Source organism: Tyto alba, unplaced genomic scaffold (assembly GCF_018691265.1).
Source record: "Tyto alba isolate M040663 unplaced genomic scaffold, T.alba_DEE_v4.0 Super-Scaffold_1, whole genome shotgun sequence".
NCBI lineage: Eukaryota > Metazoa > Chordata > Aves > Strigiformes > Tytonidae > Tyto > Tyto alba.
In genome coordinates this window covers 24512878-24533135 of record NW_024881261.1, presented here as the reverse complement: position 1 = coordinate 24533135, position 20258 = coordinate 24512878, and the positions used below count along the sequence as shown (strand labels likewise).

The 20258-nt window shown below is 34.5% G+C and overlaps 1 protein-coding gene across 4 annotated transcripts in view; it reads right to left on the bottom strand.

The window, feature by feature from the left end:
* ADK (adenosine kinase) overlaps window positions 1-20258 on the bottom strand; it is a 289605-nt gene that overhangs the window by 182143 nt on the left and 87204 nt on the right. The window lies entirely within an intron of this gene.

Genomic DNA, 20258 nt, shown 5'->3' with positions numbered 1-20258 from the left:
AAATGGCAGGATTCTCTTACACATGACTTAAAAATTTGACCTATGTTGGCATTCAGCATATGCTCTTTGTTGGCTTTTAGAAGTCACCCTACTTCAAGCAGTGTAAATGAACCACTACACAGTTAAGTAAGAATCTGAAGTTACTACTTTATCACAGTGCCCTCTCCTAGCAAGCTTTTACTAACCCTGATCTTCCAAGATGAAAACACCACACAAAAAAAATCCCCCTTCCCAATCCTCATAATATTTATGAATTCTGTTCCATCTGATCCATAAACTACAAGTAACCAATCAGTTTCTGAAATGCCTGCAGTGGCATCTCCATGCCTATTGTATCTGTATTGAAAAGTTTGATAAAATACTTCCAAAAAATGCCTAAGTATCTACCATAATGTATGTTTCCACGGAGAATAAATGGATACTCTAGTTACAAATGATATGTTATTTATTCTTGATAAATCAGAGCAGTACTTCTGCCAAATACTTCATCTGATAACATCCTGCATGGAAAAACGTCAAAAAAGGAAATATATAATAGATATAAGCCAAAAGCCACTGCAAGTCAGGGAAAAAAAGGACCTTGGGGAAAAAGAGCTATATTTAACTGCTAAGAAGCCATGGGACAACTATATTTCACTTGAACTGATAACACTAGAAACATCTTTTTCTGACAACTAACATTTAGAAACTGTCAGCTCGTGTGTCTAGCAATCTTTCATCTCTGTAACAAATCTTTGTAGCCACATTTTCAATCCTTGAAAGAAGGAAGCAACTTAACTTTTAAGAATGCTTTTCTTCATTAGAAATAGTTTCTGACAGTGTTTCTTCAGTGTGAATAAAGAATCATGAAAATTTTCAAGTCTACATGCCTAAATCAGTGAAGTTAGGTGTTAAATATACTGGCCTCCATATTCAACAGTACTAGGTAACTCCAACTTCTATTGATACTTATTAGAGATAAAATATTGAGTATCTACTATGAAAGCATGGTGCTCTGTGGCTCTGAGTGTTTCTGTGTGAACATCTAACCAGAAGAGAACATGAAATCTTTTACGAGAAGCTCCTGTTCTCATGTATCGTATAACCAATGCTATTCCCTGACACAACTGAAATCGGCTATATCAATCTCCCACCTGCCAGCAGGATAGCAGATTTAAAGAACTGGGATCATGAAATTTGATTCTCATTTAAATATTTTTGGGTTCTTCCAGCTGCACTGTTAGATGAGTTGGGTCAGAGGGGAATGCAAGAATCATTTTATACCCAAAATACATCTAAAATTCCAAATAAAACTTCACATGTTTTCTCAGATCTACAGAGACCTAAATGGTTCAAAAGATATTAGTCAAAAATTAAGACAAGAAGAAGGGTTAAATGGCAGATAGCCCCTTGTACACTGGCATGGATGCTTGAAAAACCTACCAAACAAATTAAAAGCCTCAGATATGCAGATATGCAAGAATGCTACTTCAGCCAGAATCTGGAAAAGCCAAGAGAAAAGATAATGGAAGGCCAGGGAAGTGCTGGCCAACAGGCTGCCTATTTGTCAGATATCTGTTGTGCAGGAATGTGCATCTTGGTGACTCATCAGGCCTTTCCCTACACAGGTCTCAAGTGCAATTTAGCAAACAATGTCCAGCATGAAGATTTCTGGGGTATGCCACCCAGTCTTATTCTTTTAAATTATATTAATCATTGCTTCTCCAAAACAGTCGGTCAGGATTCTTTGTAAAAATCACAAAACCACTCAAAAAAGTTCCCAAGCTGGTTTGGGTACACTCTACTGTGAATCTAAATTCCTTTTTACTTAGTCAAAGAACTGAAATCAGCAAGCCTGATAAAACTGTAATTTAATAATTTTCTGTGATATCAGGTAAATACAAGCAGAATAAATACCAAAAAAAATATTTATTCCTTACGAAACTTCAGAGTTAGTTCCTATTCTGGAAAATGCACTGTGTTAAAACCATAGGGTCTCTTTTAGTAGCCCTGCGGGCTCCCTAGTTTTCCTGTTTGAATGTTCAGTGCAAAGTCGAGAGACTTATGATCCTAGGCTCACTTCAGTTCCTTCTGCACTGCAAGTACATGAATAAGCTACTTCTTATTCTCTGCATTTCTAATGTTTAAGACAAAAGTACTTAGAACCAAAATGGAGACATTAAATATAATGCACTTAATCACTTTGATCTGTAATATGGTCCTCCTAGGAGATAGAAAATTAGATAGCTTTCCTGTATGCATAACAGTTATACTTTTTTTTTTTTTTCTTTTAATTGGCACACAGAATACATTGTTTTTGGAAAAATTGAAGAAATAAGATTTAACCTGACCTGTATGTAATGCACTCAAATAATATGTAGTTTTACTGCTTTTGAAAATGTTAGTTAAAAAACAAAATTGATAAAAAGCTAGTAAAAACTGCATGCCACTGTCATAGTTTTTTACTGAATTACCAATAACACACACACTGAGAAAGATTGGTGTTGAAAAATTACTGCCTGCTAAAATGGATTTAGTACAAACCAGAACTCAGAGTATAAAAGAAAATTGATCACTACTTACAGAGTGCTATAAATGAACACAGTGCTTTACTGATAAACATTAACAGGGTTCCTTCCCCTTAAGAGCGTATAATTGAACTCAAATGGGATACTCTGAATGACAATTAAGGTTTGTGAAAATGAGCAGAAGCATTGTTATTGCAAAGATGAATATAGAAAGAAACAACAGAGACTTCCACACTCCCTGCTTGATTTCCTGCAAAAGCTGTAATTCACACACTGCTATTGTTCTGATGGCTGTATGGATTTGTTCAAAGGAAAGATTACATACCTGTAATTTAAAAGGTGGCAATTGACTATTAGAACTATCAGCTTTTTGTATTTTTTTTATTAATACACAACACTTAAAGATAAGAATTCTATAATTGATGTGGTTCACTGCTTAGAGTATGGCATTATTTTTCATCTCAGGATAAATGAACATAGTTATAGCATGCCTTTTGTTCAGCTTCTGGTTGTGGTGGAACAGACTGAAAGCTGTTTGACATAGTCAAGAAGATCAATATAGATGAGATGACAAATGACCACCAGCTGTGTAGAGTACAACACAAATGCAATACACAAAAACTAGAAGAGAAACAATCAGAAATAAATGACATGAAGTGCGAAACTGAAAAAGTCTTTGTCAAAAGCCAATTTTAGCATAGTTCTCTCAAGAGTCCAGAGACAGTTCACAGATTAATTCACAGAATAGAACTATACATGAAGGTTCAAAAGTCACCCATAATAGGACAGCTGGGGATATTCCTCTGTTACTGGCAGCATCATAAAATTAACAAAATCAAGAGCCAGGTGAGTGAGGTAATAGGCACTCCAAAAGACAAGTTAGGAACATTTTGATGCAGATGCTGCAGTTGAGAAAAATCACATCAGATACTTTTTATAGCTTTAGTAACTTATAGCTACTCCTTATTCCAGCATCTATTCAGAATGCATCTGAGCACAAAGAATAGAGAAGATGATCAGAGACTTTCTAATAAATTACATAAGAAGGGATAAATTAAAAGATTTCTTGAAGAGTTAGGCACTAGACTTGGAAAAAAACTTGGAGGGAGAAAATGGCCTGCTTGTTAATATGTATGATCACACCTAAAGCAAACCCAGAAAATACTGTAAGATATGAGAAAAGTAATGTAAAGCATAGGTAGATATAGAACCATCAAACCAACAAAGCAGGTCTGAGTGATGAAGTAGTCAAATTGTTTGAGAAATACTTGAATAAAAGCTGGTTTTAGCTTTGTCTGGGGTTTGCTGGGTTTTTTTTGACAAACGGGAAAACCACTTGAAATAATTAATCAAGAAAGAAGTATAGAAAAAGCAACAGAAAATACTACTCCTTCTCTGGTCAAATCAATTTAATCTACAAGCTAACCATCAGGTACTCACAGAGACAAGAGAAATGTGTAAGTACCTGAAAATTCTTCTGACAATTAATAAATATAAACTATTTTTAACCACACATTAAGACATTGCATTTCAAATGCTATCCTTTGACACAAGGGGAAACCCACCTATTTTTAAGCATCCTCATTTCTTGTCTGTGAGATCTGAGAAAAGGTGTCCACCCACATATAACAATATCATGGTGTACAAGAACAGTCAGACCACCAAAAAGGAAGAACACTGCTGTGAGATCATTCAAAAATCTGCAGTGTTGTAACTTATGACACAGAAGACAAAAATTATACAGTATACAGTTATTAAACTTAGTTAATATACCTCTTGTTAATTGTTTATAGACCTTAACAAGACAAATTAAGTTTTCCTCCTGATATCCAAAAGAAAAGTATTGCAAATTTTTTGGCCCAAAATGGAAAATATGTATGTATGAAGAGAAGCAACAAAAATGAATCAATAGTTATCTTAGAGATAAATTAAAATACAAATAGCATTCCATATTTTATCTGTCAGAACAAACGAACATCTGAAAGGGGTGGCAAGGGACAAACAAACCCATAAGATTAGGCAGCTAATGTTTTTACAGTGCACCTTCATAAGCATTTATTCTGTTAGTAATAGATCATCTGTTTCTGTAAGAACTTCTGGTTTTGCAACTAGGAATTCAACACCATGAGATGCGTATTTAACTGTATAGATGGGCAAAATAATGCTGTAAAGTAGAAACAAATCTGCATTATTGAAACATGAGACTAAGTAATGCTCTCAATTTTTGCAACATCAAAAAACCCAGTACAGCATCTAAATATCGAATCTTATTAGTGCTGTTGCTTTAAGCCTTTTCATCTAAAGTAGATCCTGAAATAATATAAAACTTGAGGAAAATACGGAGTGCTATTTTAATAGAATTTTCAGTAACCCAGATTATATGTAGTAGAAAGTAGGCATTAAAGAAGAAGGGGCTTAGAGGTGCCACTATGCCAGTACTATTATTCGTTTACTTGAGAGAGGAAAACATATTTTTTGGTCTGTGATTCCAGATTGACTAATCTCATTACAGAATTTTAACCACAACCTGAAATAATTTCTTCAATGTACAACTACAGTGTACCTCTTAAAAAAAAGAGATTGAAGCTGATATGAACAATTTGTTCTTTTGACAAAATGCAGTGGCAAACTGGTAGAAATTTAACTATTTGGGGATTAAAAACTAGTTAATACACAACAGTGATGAAAGCAATGGTGGCATTTGCAATGTTTTTATACTCTATTGTTGTCTTTTTGAATAGAAAACTTGAAATGTGAGCAAGTTTTCACTGAGTTTTACACAGAATAATTGAATAGAACACATTACTTTTGTGAGAAGCAAATCACTGAGACAAAGAAGTGCATTGAAATTAACCACTGAGAACAATATATATATTTAGAAGGATGTGCATTGAAGATATCATTTCCTTATGCTATTTAAACATGTAATAAAAGCAGGGTAAACATTTCAGCTTCATTCATAGAATCCGTTTTACAACTCATTACATAAAATGAATCTAAATCTATCTCTTAATTGTAGCAGATGCAAAATTAGTGAAAGCTCATCCTTTACTTATTACAGTACTGCCCTCATGTTCATAAATACTGGCTTCAAGTGACAGTTATATTATGCAAAATTCTCAGTTGTAAGAATCCTGATAGAAGCCTCACTGTTTTTATTGGGTAATAAAATGCAAGTCACTCTAGTGGAACCTTTAGAATAAATTTCTTTAATATGTCATTAACACTACCTCATAAACTAAATTGTTGATTTGGAAAGGGTATGAGGAAAACTGCACGCATTTCCTGCTGGCCAATTTACACCTAAGAATGCAGAAATAAGGCTGACAGTAATAAACTAATCAATCTTTTTTAACCTAAGATATTTCAAAAAATAGTATTCCAAACTGAAAGGCAAAAATAACAGAAGCGAAAGTAATTTAATCATGAAAACTTAAAGACATCGATGCTAGAAAACAATGATAGTTTCTAAACCTGAGAATACACAATGGAAGAAAACATATCAGTTCATCAGTATTACACTGTGAAACTATGCAAACAGAAACAAGCAGAGTTCAATGAGAGTCAAAGATAGTGAAGAAAAGCTGAGATCTAAACAGCCTCCTGTAAAATTTAGATCAGCTTCACAATCTTTTCCAATTGCATCACGCCCAGAACTCTTGCAAGACTACGTTGCAGCTGGAGAGTCTTTGCCTGTTCCAGATAAGCTCCTGAGACATTGGGGAATGGACAATGAAGTATTTATAAATTCACTGGAGTCACAATAGACCCAGAACCATGCCTCCCATAACTATTGCTCTGAAAGCAATCCAATACTCCTATGGTTTAAAACTGGGATGTTATTTAACACAAGGATCTCACTCTCTGACATTTTCAATACAGAAAGTGCAGCATATCCATTTAAATTGAAGAACAATTTTCTCAGTAAAAAAAATAGTCTTTTAAAACAGCTACGCAAATCTTCCGTATCTAAATTTCATCTGAAGTAAATAATTTTAAAAATTAAATCAATGTAGAGCATTTTAATGTCTCAGAAACTGGATTTGTATACTATTCAGAAAATTTATATTTGAATCTCAGAAACCAGATTATTTTGTTATTTTCTCCCAAAACCATATTGATCACACTTTTTTCTGTATGATGCCTGATTAATACTGGTATGAAATAAGATTTAAACAATTTTTTACTTATGCACTACAAGGAAAAGACCAGAAATTACAAAAAAAAAAAAAACCAAACCTCTAAGTGTTTTATAGTGTAACTTTGCTGCTGTTCCACTACCAAAACCACTGTATTGGAGAGACTTCTCAGGACATTTAACTTCTAGAAGTAATGTGATATTCAGCTTTGGTTGAATGCTGAATTTTGCTTTACTATCTGGATTACTGATGATAATATATAGGGTTATATATTTACTATCCTTAGAGTGTCTTTTTCCATCTGAAGGCTAACACACTGCTGTTGTGGTAAGATTTCCTGTCAACATACTTGCCAGTATACACTGTATCATTATCTTATAAATGGTTATAATACTTTTAGATCTGAAAATACACTTGTTTCCCCCACTGTCTATAATTACTTTCCTCTTTTTTCACTCTTTCCCAGCAATTTTTCAAGTTATCTTTTAGAGCTGTTAAAATTAAATAGAAAATATATTCTTGTGAAACTTTAAATGTTTTAAAGATAATTAAAACAAACTCTCAATAGCTTGCATTGCTTAATTAAACAACACTTAAAGTTTTTTTTTTAATGTTTTTATACACATACACACACAGGTACATAGAAAAAATAGTCCGCTCCATGCATACACATACACACAAAGGAGGCCAGAAGCTCCATATGGGCTTTAAATTCCAATTTTTGAAGCATCTCCAATACTTCTTAAATGATTTACTGAATGTAAGAGTCCACTCAATACATTGAGTTTGATGTATCATTTATTATATGTATTTACTTGTTTTATGCTGGCCGTGAATCATTAAAGCAGAGACTGTATTCCTGTTAACTTGCAGCTCTTAGTTTGTATGTGGTTATTTTAGTATACTGTGTCATAGCTGTGATAGCTTAATGATTTTAAATCATTTTCCCAGCTGGATACCACAGACTTTTTGCCTTCCTCATAAAAAAAGGTATTGCATACCCATTTAATGCACACTCATAAATGTGCATTAAATCTGGAAGACTTCCTCTATTTGTCAATATTAGTATTGAGTTTAATACATGAAAAAAATATCTTATGAATAACTACATGATTCCTGAAAACAAACATAAAACCAAGAGAGCTTAAGGTGATGGAGACAGTGTTCCATTCAAAGTATATCTTTACATTTTTATGGCCCAGATCCCACCATTTTGCAATTCTTGCCACTAATACAGCTGGTTATGGTAACTTAAAATATTTTTTTCATCGTGCAATTAAGAAACTATTAAATATTGGGACATGTTAATAACTCTGTCTCATTACCACATTAGAAATCATTATTGTCACCACACAGTATAATGTAATACTGGATTAATATAGTGGAAAATTGCTAATCATATAATAACATTTCAGTGTTTTTACTACATTAGCAAAACTGATTAAGAATAAAGTGAAAATAATAAATAAGACAATTTTACAAGCAAGGAGAAAATTACAAGCAAAATGACAGCACTGAGAATGCTGCTGTACCCGATAATATAAATATCAATTATGTTATGCTTCTGGCTAGAATTTAAAATACTTCAGAGTTGCTGATACACAGCACTTTTGGAAATCAGATCTATTCTTCTATGTCTTAAATAAAACTAAAAATTGTTACGGCCTCTTCTAATTGTAATGGAATTTGCAACCAAATGGGAATTATTATAAAGGTTGGAAACCATCTACAATTTTAACTTCTGTTAAATTGTACACATTTTTAAGTACTACATTATAGTAAGAAAGCTGGCAGATAATTTCAACATTCAGCTAGAAAATAACCGTGTAATTTTAATAATCCCCTGTAGCATATTTAAGATATTACACTTTTGACTTAGCATGCATGAAATGGAAAATACCAACAGGATCCAATTTCTGTTAACATCCAAGTAGTTTTTTCCAACTACTTTCAAGCATCCATATAAACTGCTTTTAATTTAAAACATCCTTTCTGTAGCATGCAAGTTCCAAAAAGCATGATGAAATATGAGATTACAATACAAAAAGCTGTCCCTTTTATCAGACTTCATTTTGCATACTCTTACAAAATATGAATGAATTATTATAAGTGGATTCATTAGTTATTTAAACATTCTAAACAGTGCATATCACTTTAAAAACAGTTAACAGCATATATTCAGATGCTTCTGTAACTTCTTTTGATATAAAGAATGCAAATCAGGATTGAAACACAACTTTTACCAATTCCAACAAGTCTAGTGCAATTCAGTTTGTAGACTTCTAAACTGAGTTTGAACTAATCTGAATTAAGTATAACTAATTTGATTAAGTATAATCATAATTTTAACAAATATTTAAAGATAAACAAAGAATGTCACTTTAGACCTTTATTAATTTCAATAAAGATGTTTTTAAAGTATTGAAAAGAAAAACTCAGACAATAATATGAAGTTAGTGAAAGAGAAATTTTTATATTCCCTTTCTTCCAGAATCTCTCTGCTAGATTTATATTAAATTACAGTACCAATTAAGTATGTTTCCACTTGCAGTACTGTACCATACTTCACTCTGCACCTCAGCCTCAGTGTCCAGACAAGTTTTTGGCACTCAGTTGCCTTCAGAAGTTAACTCAAGTTCCACAGAATGCCAATATCCATTGCATATTGCTCCCCATTGTTAAGGAACCCTCTCTTCTCACTTTTAAATTAGAGAAGAGAATGGATCATGAATGCAGTAGTTTGGGAATTTAATTCCATTCCATTTAAGACTTCTCATTTAAAAAGTAATGTCTCCCTGATACCAAGGCATAGTGCAGAAAGGTACCTTTATTTGACAAGACTTTTGTCAGGGAAGATTGCTTGTGATGAAAATGTGTTTCCTCATCAAAGAGGCCGACCTGAGCACACACAAGAGTCTTCTTGCAGATCACCTAACTAGGGTGTTAGGAAATGGTAAAGTGCGTTCTGAATACAGGTTTTCTGTATCCCAGTGACTGCATGGACTACTTCAGTATTCCTGGGACTGACTATTGCTTATACATGTATCAATTCCTTTCTTACCCTGTCAAATGTGGTTCAGTTGGTAAAGGTTCTTGAAAAAGCTGGTTCTTGAAACCTTTAAGTGTTCCATAGGAAGGAAAGAGTCTTTGCTGACAAAGGCATAGCTGAGAGTGTGAAGTCACAAAATACAGTGAAACTTCATTATATGACAGTGAAAAAGAAAAAGCTTCTCTATATTTTCTTCCTCAAATCCACAGAGATAGCAGGCTTTCTCTAGTAAATAGCAATACTAGGTACTTAAAGTATGAATACATTTATGATTGTTACACTGATGTCAGGAAATACTATGCTTTATACTGATAGAAAACCCTAAGAAATACAGAGGGAGGAAAACAATTCTCTGAAGAATCAAATCCTGTATTTGCCAGTTCCTAGTTCACAACTTTAAAGTTCTGTTCTTGTAATGCTTAAATTAACAAGACTGAAATACATAAAAAGCTACCTAAAAATGCCTAAAGTGGGCTTTTGAAGTAAACATAACTTCAAATTTAATTGCTATTAGAAGATGATATTTAAAATTTTATGTTCCAGTTCATTTTCAGAATTAGATATTTAAATACTCATCTATCCTGCATATCAGTTTCTAAAGCACCAATCTGAAAAAACTTGTCCTGACATTCATCATGCTAAGTTACATTACTAGAAGTGTAGTATCTGATGACTAGGACTCATTACTTCCTTCAAGAAAGACTGGAGTAATGAAATTAAATCAGTATCAGATCAAGGTGTCTCATATTTTGGGCAAGGGGTTTTACAGTTTGTGGATTTTTATCTGAAGTACAATCTCAAAACAAAGTTTTTGTGAAGAATGAGGTGATGATTCCTGAAATTCACAGGAATAAGGGAAGAGTTGATAGCAGGTCCATAAAAACTCACCTATTCTTACAACACATATTTGTAAACCAACTGTATTCTACTTATTCAGATAAAAACAACCTAAAGTACTGACATAATAAAATTCTTTGCATCCTGAAAAATGACTTCCCTTTTTTATTATGTTTGTCCCAGTCGAAATTTAAGAGTTTTTGCAGATGCTGATTTGCTGTAATTCAAAAGCATTGTCTCAAATTCAGCTTACACATATAATGTTCAAAATATCACTGCTTTTAATTAGAGGCTTAATAGATCCCTAAATGATTTTGTCATACAGAAGACTGAGTTTTCAACTTACACCAAGAAAATATGATACAAAAAAAAAAAAAAAAAACAAACAACTCGGAACAGGCATTACAGGCCTGATTTTACCAACAAAAGCCAAGGTATCCTAGATGGAAGCCTCACCTTAGTTGGATGGTGTCTAGGTAATGCACCACGTGTCATGTACGAGATCAATCACAGATGTGAAACTGTTACAACACCCAGACACCACACACTAGACTGAGAACAGCAAGTAGATTCACACTGAAAATCTGTTACACATGTTTTCACTATGTTTTATTCTATTTCCTATTAAAGAAACACCAACAGTTTTAAAAGGGAAGATAGCAATAGATTTGAATAAAAACATGCAACTCTTTTGTTTCATTACATGAGAAACCTTAACCTATGAGTACATGCAAGTTAAGTTGTTACTCTGATTAAATACTTAAGCTCCAGTATCATGAATAATGTCAGTTGATGGTGTTATGACTGCTTAAGTAAGGAGAGTGCCAAACCCAGGCACATTTTTGAGAAATTTTGCAGTGTTGTGGACCAATCCCAACACTAAATCTTTTTATTTCTCTCTCAGAAGTTTTTGGAAGTGTTTGAAAGAGAGGTTATTTTTACGGTAAAAGCTCACTCCTCTCATCTAGTACTTCCCCTCCCACCACCACCTTGATCAGAAATTGATGGATGCACATGCAGTCTGATTTACTGAGAGACAGGTATAGAATCAGACTAAAAAAGGTAAAAAGAAAGTAGGTAAAATACAACTGCCTGATGGCACTCTACCAAAGATGCTCCACTTGCCCAGGAACAACTATTTTTACCTTCTAGCCCAACTGCAGAGCTAAATATTTCTAAAGGTATTGGGGGGTGGGAAAAAAAAAAAAAAAAAAAAAACACAGGAAAAAGAAAAAAATAATCTTTATTTTCCCCTCAGTTGTCTTTCACAGTCTTGTCTGAACTCTTCACTATGTTCATCTCGCTTTACGCTTAAATCTGTGGTTATTTTACTCCATGGAAAGCAAGAAATGAAATGGCCATTATCATAAATAGTTACTGAAAAGGCATCAGCATTCATGCAAATGGAAGAGTAAAAAAGATCATAAAAGTCTGGAATTTAAAACAGCATGATAAAAAGAGTTGAAGCAAATGAACACAAAGGTATAATAATGGATTAGCATTTTTGCATACTGCTTCCTCTTATTTGGCCACTACTTGTGAAAGCAAAAGAGCACACTGCTTCTTTTTTCATCCTAATACTTTTTAATATCTTTTCTTCCCGCAAATTAAAACCTGAGCATAACTAGTAGCAATAATTACAGCAGTCATTACATATACATACATGTGCTTCGGTCCAACTCTAAGTTGGCTGAAGTTACCACCACTGACAGTTTTGTACTAAAAGTTTCTAATGCATAGCAACCTGCCTAGCTCCTCCTTTCAGATAGCCCTAGAACTTCAGAGGAATATATTTTATTGAAATTAAGTTAAAATATTCAACTTAACAATTAAGGCAGTCATTGACACTTTCATATAATATACTTCAACCTACAAATTCAGGCCAAAAGATGCCACTGACTGATTTAGAAAGACTCTAGAATGTACCTTTATTAATGAAGACTACGCGCTGCCACTCAGTGCTCTTAGGAGCCATAATTTCCAGCAGATACTGATACACTGCAATAGGATAGGAAAGGATAGGGATTCAGAAAGTATTTGTCTTATTCTTATTTCTGACACAATTTTGAACCAAGGCCATAGGCCAAAGCAAAGCAAACAACTACTTTAGACCCTGAAGACTTGTGCCACCTTGGTAACACAGAGTTCCCCTCTGGTAGAGTGCAGTACCTGAAAATAAGCTCTCTTTCTGATTCAGATATTTATGGCCACATGTAACTATGGTATATCCATACAAACTAAAGCAGTCAATGCAATTCACACATTCTTTCATCCATCCTGGATTTATTGTCACCATTAAAAGTTTACAGGTGATTCAGAAGGCAGTAAGATCTGAGATCACTAATTTCCCTTGAAAGAAAGTTTCTGTGGGCCAATCATCAGGAAAAAATCTAGACCATGGTAAGAAATTATATAAAATCTCATAAAATATATTGCTTTACACTGAATTGACTCATTTGTCCTCTGTTAGGATGTGTAAATTAGAGTTCATACCTATAAATTACTTTATTTCCAAATCTGACTATCTCTTTTCAGATTTTGCAGCTGTTATTTTTAATAGGTCCCCTGTTTCTGAAGAGGACAGCCGATGTGAGAGAGATCTTTACTGCTAAAGGAGGCACTGTCCCCTAGGTAGTCTGGTCAGCTTTGATATTTAGTACCACACTCTGGAGCCAGTTTCAGTATGTAATGGTGAGTAACTGTAGTTCAGAACTGCAGCTTTCAGCTCAACCTTAAGTTGCTGTATTCTAGACCAGACAGCATTATTTTAAGCCTGAGGTATTTTCCAGGTACACAATTGTTAGAGTAAACAAGAATGCAGGTCTCAAAGGTAAGATCTGTATCTGTCAGAATAACAGCACAGACTTGTAGTCAATAAAGAGCAACTTTTAAAAGCTCTCTCCTAGACTGAAGAGGATCATAAGCTGCACATCATTTTTAACAAAGTGCAGTATTTTAATTGTTAACTTCTAGCAACGGTTTAATCTTTCCATTGGTATCACTTCTACAGTGACTAAAGTTCAGTCCCAATATATTGTTTTTCATTTCTGTTCAGATTTCTTGGAAGCTTTTAGATGATGCTCCCTGCACGGACTTAAAGGAAACATACAATTATTTCATGTGTGCATACTGGCAACATTTGATAACCCCCTGGGGTTTGATGTGACTTCGAAATACCATGGAGAAGAGAAAAGAGGTCTGAAAGACTCCATGCAACACAATTCATGCAACAAAGATGTCAGTGCCCATTATAGATAGTTACCAAACTTAGGTTGGTATCACTGCTGCTGACAGCAGCAGCAACATTTGGATCCCAGAGCTGTGAGCCAAATAATGAACATGACGACTGTGGAAAGGCTGTCTACATCTCTTCTTTCAGTACCCCTCTGATTACTCCCCTAATATTACATCTGTTAAAATGAATGCTTACCCTCATGCAAAGTCAACCTAATGGAAGGGCCAAGTGAAATAGATCCACAACAATGGCAGAAGACGGGCATTATTTTGGACTTGTCCTTCAATCTGTTTCTGAAACAAATTCCTCATAAGTGAAAAGCTGTCATATAAAGAGAAAGATACAGAAGCATTAAGTGCTTTTCTTTTTAATTTTCCTCTATATTTAAATTATATTTTGTAATTGTACATTATCAAAACAATAGCACAGCTGGTCTCCTTAAAAGAGATGCAGATGTCTACAATTCAAGCATGATCCTACAGAACAGGCTGGACCCTATGTCCTACCACAGCGCTCCCAAACATAGTCCAAAAAACAAAGCAATAAAGCAACAGTTTTGGAATTAACTATAAGGTAACTCCTTCCATAAGGACAGTGGGTCATGATACTTGGCAGACAAAGCAGCACATGACAAATTCTGTATTAATGAAATACCAAGTACTATTCAAAGAGCCATCAGCTCTTCCCTAAGCAGACTGTCAAAATAAAAAGGAAAGCTTCTCATATATGATGACATCCTGGCACTGCACTCTGGGTCCCTCTGTTAGAAGAAGAGAGATATTTCTACTTTCTGACAATAACCTGGAGCAGCTTCCTTGATAAAAGTGATGCTCCCTTATTAAATTCAGAATGGGGAAAACAGAAAGGAAAAGCAACAAGAAAGCTGGAAAACAAGGGAGGACTACAGACTCCTAAGAGCTACAGTGAGTTTGTATTAGAGAAGAAATCCAAATCAAACACTTGTAGAGATCTAGGGATGCAGAAGACATTGCAGTTTCTCTAATGTCAAAAACCATTTGGAGTTCCCAAACTAGCAAGCAAAACCATTTAAAAAGCCCTATAAAAAACAGAAAAGGGTGGGATTTGTTTTTAAACTTTTTTATTTAATCTGCCTCACCCATATAATTTTAAATCATAGCTTTAGAACTGGGAACATACGGTGTTTCTCACATGCTCACAAAAAAGGCAAGGAATGGGATTGTGAAAAGTGGAAGAGGTCATTTCATATTAAGACAGACACACCATAAAAGAGAAGTTCATCTCCAGTGGTCAGACAGCAGTTCAAAGCATGAATTAGAAACAAACGTTTTGTGTCTTTCGTTGAAAAGAAGATTTATTTTTGATAGTCAAAACCCTGCTTTCAGCTGTCTAAAAGCATCCTAAGGACTAGATACTTCCCATCATGCTAATAAAATGAGAAAAATCTGAGAACACAGGTCAGATGTCGATCAAATTCTCTCCCTTCTTCTAGAGATATAGCATGCCATGCTATTCTACATTTTGTACGTGTAAGCTACTTTGGAATTTAATTATTAACCTTTAAATTGATTCTGAAATTTAACTTGCCCACAATATTTAAGAAAAATAAACCTAGATGGAATGCCTGTGTTGCCGCACCAATTGCTGCATCCAGCTTCTTTTAGTTGTAAAAAATAATAAAGCAATTGACATAGGGGTCTCTTGGACAGGTAGCTTCATATGACTAGGTCACAGTTACCTCTTCTTTTAAGTACTATAGTTCTCAGGATCTTTAAACCTTTCAACTATATGTCAGAGTTAAATAAAATATCATCAAAAATCTGTCATACACAGAAGCTTGCTTTTTTTTATTTGCATATATATTCTGTATGTGTACAGCTCAGACTTTAAAACAGAAACCTGCTTTATTTTTAGCAGGGCAGCTTTGAGTCATCTAGTCTAAAATTCTAGCACAGTTAGATTGTCACAGAAAATCATACTTGGTCTACTTCACAGCAGCATTCCCAGTATAAAGCTCAAATTTACATTATGTATGTAAATTTAAAAACTGTCATTGCTACAGTTTTTTAAATCATGTTAGTTCTTCTGAAAAAACTGTATTTGTCATACCTAAAGCTTTTATCCATCCATACCAGAAATAGAGCAGCGGAAAGAGAAAATTTTCCCTTCATTCCTGCCAAATTGCCCTTATTTTGTGACCCACCAGTCCTGGCTCATGCTAGATCATGCTCTGGATCCTAGAGCATGCTTACTGGAAAAACAAGGCACGCATTTTCTTACAGGGCTACAGCAAAGCATTTGAAAAGTAGATATATCTTCATCAACAGTCATGGCATAACTTGATCAATTGCCCAGTTTAAATGGCCATTGACCAGTTTGTAATAAAATTAAAAAATAAAATATTTTGTTCATTAAGAATGGATCTGAAGAAACAAGGTAACTAAATATGCAAATACTTGGGCAAATGCTTATTTGAGACTAATAATTTGAGAATAATTCCTTTGCCTTTCGTAGCTGTGCTTTTCGTAACATATATATTAAGTCTCCCTCAAAAGAATGAGGCACACTTCCTTTTGCTTTCCAGAACTGGTTCCTTCTGAAAAGGAAACAGAGTATAAAGTTGTTATTTCTGAGATTCAAGCTTTCAGTTCCATGAGTCCAAGACATCATGAAGACCTATGTCCTATGGGCAACTAACACTGGACAGGAGAACATACAATAAAATTTCAAAACCATTTTAAAAACCAAATTTTTAATGTATTATAAAGCACATAATTGTTTTAAAAATGCAATTAATGACATAATAATTCAGTTTAGTTTTAAGATGTAACTGTAACATAAGTGTAATCCTACAGTGGCAACTTATTTGCATTTTGAATATTTCAATTCAATCAAGTTTTGAAAATAGTATTTGAGAAAAACTTCACAGTGACTTAAAGAGGCAATCCCTAAACTTCTACATTTCACTAATCAGATGTATTACCATTTTATCTCATTTATAAAGGAGGGGCATTGTTGTCAAGCAGCAGTATTTAGCAAATTTTCACAGCAATTTTAAAAGGTAATATATATCATCATGTAATCAAGATATCTGCATTTCACATATGACCACCATTAGTAAAATTAATCTGGGGATTCCAATTCCTCAGTTACTGTAATTAGACTAATGCTAAATTTTGGACTACCTTGTAATTACCATAAAATATATTCATAAACTAAAGATGCAATAATCTGAGATCAAATTCTCTCTCACAATAGGGCAGGGGCCCTTACAGACATAGCTGGACACCCCTGATAATGATCGAGACAAATTTCTGTAATGTGTATCCCTAGAGAGGAAGAGCTGATTTTCTGGGCTCTCATCTAGGCACAGAGCTCTGACTCATAACCAGGAATGGATTTCCATAGGAAAGCTTAGTAGTGTTTAACCAGCAGACTACCGATCCCTTTCCCAGGAACCCTTGCTGTCACTGCAGGGACAATTCAGTTGCTCGTGACATATCTACCGAGCTACTGCAACTGACAGCCTGGTAAATTAAAATAAACCAGCACCTATTTTCTCTTAGTATTTCAGCCTGCAGGTTGCAGCAATTCAGCAGCTGTTACAGAATAAGCTGACCCATCTTCAGATCATAGGTGAGAACTGCTGAGGCCACACAGAAGTTATCTTTTTTGATCAATCACACCCACTGTAGTCTCAACTTGTACACAGAGTATTTTAAAAACTAGAGCAACCGAGAACAACAACAACATTAAACATTTATGTCAACAGATTTCCTTCTTTGTTTAATAATCATCTACTGTAGATGGAATTAATCTACTGTCATGCAGAATTTCTTCCACAAATGATTCATGTAAAAGGCTGAAAATCCCAGCTCATCTCAGAGTCCAAGGGAACTCTGGAAAGTTATCTTTAAAAAAAAAAAATCCTTTTATATATTTTATTTATGAGCTAAGAATTAGATCACTGTGATTTCAGGTTGTATTTTTAAAAGAGAAAACACGCAGCTTAATTTATCCTACAGCACATTTATACCACTACAGTGACAGTGAAAGAAAGACTTGTGTTCCTGGGGTTTACAAATGTATCTCAATGCATTAGTGCTACTGTTGACAGAACAAGAGTAAAAAATTTTCTTGAATTATAACATTAATTTGTCAGACTCTACTGTCATGATGAATCTCAGTATAATTGGGTGTAGTCACTTCACTTCCTAGGATATCTAAACTCTTCTTACACAGACTAGTATGTAATATCAAGTATCTCTTTTATTAGTAAATCCTATTAAACTCTAAAATGTCCGCATCTAGCTCCTAAGGAAGTCTTAATAATCAGAGTGGTCTTCTCATCAGAAAAATGGAAAATATAAAACTGTGTGTAGAAGCAAACAACTTAACTTATGTTGTTTCCTAGGGCAGATCTATAGTAATTTGGGAGAAAGAAATGCAAAAATACTTGAAATATTGTTCAGTTACTCCTGATACTGTGGCATATGTGAGGACTGCGAATACCTAAGGAAACTATGCAGAATCTAGCTATCATGCATAGAGGACCCTTCCTACATTTACAAGTTAAAAACGTCTCAGAATTAAAAGTGGAACACAAGTACAACCTTTGAAGTGAATACAAACCCATCAAATTTCAGTGCTTTACTAGGTACACCATAACAAGAAAGCAAGTGAAGCTGCTACATACGTGTTTGTGCTTTAACAAATTCAGAGTATACAGAGGCATAAGGTCTTGTGACTGTATTGAACAGAGCCACAGCAATACAGGGTAAATAATCTGGTAAATATTCACCTACAGTTGTTTAAGATGATAACGGGCCAAATCCATCCAAATAATATTTTGCAGCAAGAATAATTAAACTGTGAAACTCAGTACATAAAAATGAAGTAAAATTTTAGAAAGTTATTTTTTTAAAAGGACTATATAAACATATCAATACCTACAGGCCAGCTCTAATGGGTCAGGGTGTAAGTCAACTACTGATGGAGTAGTCCTAGAGTAAGAATTCCCTACTGGGAGTTCATTGCATTATCCCATATCCTTTTTCTGAATGGAATAGCACACATTGCTAGTCAATGCAAAGGCCAGTGAAACACAATCTGCTGATGTGATTGGTAAGGCAATCCTACATATTCCTTTGAAATCGTGCTCAGGGTCCTAAAAAAAAAAACAAAACCAAAACTAAAACACTACTGTACCTCCTGATGAACCGGTCAAATCATCAGTCCTTATCCTCTTACATTCTTAAAAAGACTAGGTAAATTGCTACATTAAATTTCTATTCTGATAAACCACTATTATCTCCATCATATACATAAGAAATAGAAAGGTATATAATTTACTATATGGCTACAATTCAAGTTAGGAAAGTCAAATACAGAACTGAAAAGTACAAAATCATACATACATGCATTTGGACTGAGTACAAGTTACTGAAAGAGAGAAAAGAATGGTTTTAGGCAACAAACCGGTGAATATATCTAATAAATGTGCAAGAAAGTTATACTAATATACTTAAACTTTCTGTGGAAAGCACTAGGTCTCCAGGAATGGTATAAAACCTGTGTAGAGTTCTTAGCTAACAGCAAGATTTTTAGTGTCCTTGTTCATGGTGGAAAAAAAAAAAAAATAGTACACTTTCAACAGGAAGTATTCTTGAGGTGTGCAAGAAACCCCTCTAACTTGGCATTTCAGATTTCCAGGGCAATTAACTCCCCACTGTATCACATCACGTAACATTAATTAATTGCTAAAGATGTAGTTATGTAACTTACTGAACTCCTAAGGATAAAACAGCTCCCAAGCTCCCAAGACTTGAGTGGCATGCCAAATTAATATCAGTGAAGCATAGGGATTTACCCTCTCTTCTGAGATTGCCAAATCAAGCAGTCATTCTCCATCCACTGCCAACTAACGGGAACAAGTCAAGTAAATGTCAGTCAACTATTAGAGTGCCATCAGCCCACCACTGCATGGACAGCCTCATGGAGTGAAAGGTTCTGAGAAAGTCCCATTGTCACTCTGCCTATGAAAAGGTTGGAGAGTTCACAGCATGACACCCTTGGAACCAGGTCCCCTAAATGTGACTCACTGATACTTCCAGCTGTTTATTTCTTCAGGATGAATCCCAGCCTGCACCAATTATTGTGTTACCTAGAAACATCTTTATTTTCAGAACAAACATAAATTAGGGAATGTGATAATTAATCTCTCGTATATAGCATGCCTTACAAGTTAGAGATGGCATTGGCTCAGGGGAAAACAAACCCGAAAAACAATGAAGTTTGAGTCCACTCACTCAGCTGGACATTAGCTTAGGGACACAGCCCAAATTCCTTCATTGCTTCTGAAAAAACTGACAAATTTTTACAGCTCCAAAACATGGTGCTAACATAGCTAAACAGGCATAGAAGCTGAGTCAAGCAGCAGGCAGCTGAATTGCAATCCCAGGAAGAGCCAACTGCTACCATTTATATAGTGCCTTCTGATTCCATGTGGGTGA